Source organism: Xiphophorus hellerii, chromosome 24, assembly GCF_003331165.1.
Source record: "Xiphophorus hellerii strain 12219 chromosome 24, Xiphophorus_hellerii-4.1, whole genome shotgun sequence".
NCBI lineage: Eukaryota > Metazoa > Chordata > Actinopteri > Cyprinodontiformes > Poeciliidae > Xiphophorus > Xiphophorus hellerii.
This window is the reverse complement of record NC_045695.1, coordinates 5,805,812-5,810,610: the sequence shown is the minus strand read 5'-3', so window position 1 is coordinate 5,810,610 and position 4,799 is coordinate 5,805,812.

Below are 4,799 nucleotides of genomic sequence, written 5' to 3'. Positions count from 1 at the left end.
TATTTGTACAGCAGTTTGCTGTGTTGTCCATTTTTGTCACGCAAATAAATTTCCCCACAACAGAAAGCCTTTATAAAAGTCTTTATAAAGTCACTGGCTCTTTCTCTAGGGCGTAAACAGATGGGCTAAAGCAAAAACCGCAGATTCATAAAGAACAGTTTTTTTATCTTTTTGCTGTCCTGCAAGTTAGCTCATAGCATAACACAGAAAAAAAACACACCACACCAAACAGGGGCCAATGATCAAGACATTGTTGATTCAGTGTCTTGATCAACACTTTTTGGGAATGTGAGTTCACCAAAGTGAAGCTGCTTACGAACTTGTCTGTGGGATTGTAAGTTTTAAGCCCCGTTTAGTTCCCTTTAACTGAACTCGTTTGTTTACTTGGAAAGTCCGGTTTGTTTGGGGAAAAGTGAATGCGTAACCAAACTCAGCGGGTCAAAAACAAAATCTGGTCCGCCTATAAACCTAGGTCTTGCTGGGTTTGAGGTGAACTCTGGGGTGTGTTTTGAATTCAAGTGGACCAGACACCACAAAAGCAGGAAGCAGACTAATCTGCAAAGCATTCTGGGTAAACAAAACCAAAACAAGCCTGCATGTCCAGTGCTAGCGGGAGAAATGGCTCCTGGTCATTTACCAAAGACAAAAGAGAAACTCTTAATAATCACTAAAATCTGACCAAACTGCATTTTTGTTTACATTTTGTGCAGAAGGAAGTTGCCCTCAGTGTCTTCTTCAGAAGTCCTTCAGTGATTCCTGGTGCAGCGCCCCCACAGGTCAGGCAGGGATAAACAGGTTGCTCAGAGGGTTTGGTTCATCTGACAGAGCAGTGTGAAGCTGGAAATGAAACAAATGTTGCAACTTTAGTCCCCAATTGAACCAAGTCTACTGGAATGTCAGCTATGAAAACACCAATCTGAGTCTAGAGTGAGTTCACCAAAGCAAGCTAAGCTGGTAAGCTAACTGATGATGAAAGGCTCCTTGCTGTTAAACTCTTAAGTAATAATCCTCTCCTGTTCAAACAACTCCTATTCTTGATGGGAAATGTTTATGCAACTGACTGATTTTACTTAGGACATTTTTATACACGTACATAACATCGAAGGTACACAATAATGACTTTTTAGGGAAAGAAACCAACATCCTGACGCAGAAATCACCGAACGCCGTGCCTGTGGGAAAGGGTGCGAGCAGCTGCTATCTAAACAGTAAATTGCCTTCGTTCATCTGGGTGCCATCTTAAAGGAGTGATGCAAATAAAACCTGCTGAGCAGGCTGATTAAATTCTGTTCAAAAAGCGAACAGTGATCACTGGAGACAGTGGTGATCAAATTAACTCTGCTTCAACCTGCTTCAGTAGTTAGTATTAAACATAACTATATTGTCAATATTCCAGAGCTGATGAGAGAATATGAAAAAAATGTCAATCTAAGTTTTGGGTATGAAAATTTGTTATACTGAAATATGAGAAATCATATTGCAGCATAAAAATATTACAATCCTAAAAACTGTTGTTACCATCAGACATAAATTAAGACATTTTCTTCCCACCGTCTCCCACATTCCACAACACTCCTCCAATCAGACTGGACTCCTCCCATTTTCTGTTATTCTGGATTATCAAATGTATTTCTATTTGCTAAATACCAAAAATAACGACAGAGAACTGTTTTAAAGAGGTTTTTAAACACATTAATGGCTGAGTGCCATTTACGTCTATTCTACTTTTTATAACCCTAAAATATAAACACAAGTGTATCTTCATTTACTTCTCTCTCTGAATCTCGTTTTTTTTTGCATATAGTAAAGATGTTTTATCTTTGGCTATCCCAACTGACCTCAAACAGGAAATGTTTAGTCTGATTTATTGTAAAATAGAGGGGAAAAAAAGGTCAAATGTTTCTTTAAAACATTTGTAAAAATGTTTTAAAAATCATTTGTAAAAAATCAAGTTTCATCCACAGAAGAAAAAAGTATTTTTCATAATAAATCTTTTACTCTGAACGATAAAAACTTTGTCATGAACTGGGTAGAGCAGCCTGGGATGTGAGCAAACTGAAAAGATGAACTGAAACTAGGAGCACATGGCAGGAATTACAAAAATCTTTCATAAATATAATCTGAGTTAGAGCATTTGGTGGCCCGGGCCTTAATCTCCCTAAAGACCACAAAGTCTTCCTCCACTAATCCGATTCTTTCTCATCCTCAGCTTCCTCGCCCCCCCGTCTGTTTTCAGAGTATATGGAACATTGTCATTCAGTTTATACAGACAGAAATTAAAGTAAAATGTTTGTTACTCACTTATAAAGATTTGGCCTCTTTGAGCCAGGAAAATATTCGGAATGTGTTTCTACAAACATAAACTCCAGGTCCAACCAGACAGTCACCGAAATTCTCTTCCTCATCATTAGGAATCCAGATTATTTGATGCTTTTTTTTATTTTATTTTCCATGATCTTTCGGACAATACATTTTTATTTTGCCCAGTTTTTCTAGAGCTAATCCGAAGGCCGCATGAAGTTTGGAAGCCAGTAGCCATCGACTCTGCAGAAAGTAAGTGACCTCTGCATCAGATGACCTCAGTCTGGCATCTTATGAAATCTACACTTTACTGCTGAGTTGGTGTCATTCCTAATGGTTTCCAGTTTCGGTTAATCCCAGCAGATGAGAAATATTTAGCCTTGACAACCAGTTTCAAGGTTTCGAACGGGTGAGCTCATTCCTTGTTTCCAACGAGCCTTACAATGTACAACTCGATCCGTTCTCGACAAATGTTTGTCGAAGCCATCTACGTGCAGTTGAGTTATTTTACAGATTTTATAGGTTTGTGGCCATGAAAATGATTTTTAACATCTTAATTCAGTGGTGTCCAAAGATTTTCTATCTTGAAGTTAAAAATACTCAGAGGGCCAGAATTTCTTTTCCTCAAAAACCAAAATGGCTGAAGTGAGTGGTTTTTGCTGGTCCCGTTCAGAGTAAGCAGGAGATTTTAAGGTGGCACACTCAGTGATTGAACGCACCCCCACATCACCCTCATTAGACCACAGCTTCTCCTTGAGAACTAAATCAACTTACGATTGTTTTTAAATTCCTCTTTTATATATTCTTTATGATTTTCTTTAATTCAAAGCGACAATCTGGACGTTGTAATCCATCACGGGTTTAGCAATTTCCCCACGCGCTCCGCTGCCCCGCCCACAGCCAAATATTCGGAATGATTTAGGACTTTGGGTCTGACTGAATGGGGATGGAAAGACGGAGACGAGAAAAAGTGAGTGAAGGAATCACGGGAATTGAATAAAACTGGCACGAGAGAGAGAGAGAGAAAAGGAATACAAGGGCAAAGCTGCAGAGGGACACAATCAAAGAAGTCTTGTCCCGACAAGGAATAAAGCTGTAATATTCATAAATTGTGCACGCACCCCCCAAACCATTCCTCCCATCCATTCTGCCTTGATCGTATTAGAAAAATGAAAATGAAAATCTTTAGATTAGAAAGATTGGAAAAATTGAATTACGCCAGCCACACGGGGGCCCGAATGGATGAGTGAGAGCCAAATCTTCATCTCAGATGCAGCGGAGGAGGAGGAGGGGGAGGAGGAGGGGGAGGGGAGTGAGAATGATGAAAAATGAAATGTGGAATCTCTGGAAGAGCGACGGAGGAGGGGGCAGCCCACAGATAAAGGAGAGGATAAGAAGTCTGGGTCAACACCTGCACCAGCCGGGGCGCTCAGCTTTCCCTTCAGTCTCCAATCCAGCAATCAGTTTAAGCCCTGAGCACTGGAACAGAGAGGAAGGCTGCAGGGCCGCTCATCTTAGGGGCAGGAAGACATGTGGAACGTTTCACATCCAACCTGTATCCTTTAGACAGCTCCACTTTCTGTGACCTTTGACCTTTACTCTTTGCGCTGTCTGGTGGCGATCTGGACAGTCCTGATGCAACTGCAATTTAAAGTGGAAATAAATAAATACATAAATAGTACTGCGACAGACTGGCGACCTGTCCAGGGCGACCCCGCCTCTCGCCCAAAACGTTCGCTGGAGATAGGAACCAGCACCTCCCGACCCGACAAGGGTGAACAGAAAATGGATGGATGGATGGATAAATAAACACTAACTAGAAAACTGTAATGGAATTTCTTTCTTATATTTTACAGAAATATAAAATACATTTTTTCTAATTGTTTTTTTTAATTTTACCTTAATTTTGAGCATAAATTTTGTAAAAAAGTTTTTACTTTTTAATTTACATTATTTTAAATATAAATTTAAACTCTTTTAAAAACCTAAACATGTTAGAAATTCACAGACTTTGGTTGCTGGAGATCGGCCCCTACAAAGACAACCAAGAACAGATACATTAGGGAATATGTAGCACCCTCTAGTGGTCAGAGCTGAGTGCTGCAAGGTCGTCTGTTGGAGGAATATTTATTTTCTGAACAAATTAGAGTCAGCAGTTTAGCGGTTCAGAATTTGGAATTCAATTATTTCCATTTCAAATGTTTAAAATAAGACATTTTTATGATGAGATCTTACTTTTACAAAGGTTGAACATTAAGAATTTAGTTTTACTCATGACGGCTTCTGCAATAGCATAAAGAGACATAAATAAAACCCATAACAAGGCAAAAAAATAAAGATAAATGAGTCATCTGGCAGCTAAGTTTGTATCCAAATAAGACAGTAACATGAAGTACATGAAGTACAAATGGGGAGGTCTTTGATTCTCAGGTCAAGTTTATTTGTATAGCACATTTCAGCAACAATATCATCATCAAAATATGATACACTAATCTGAT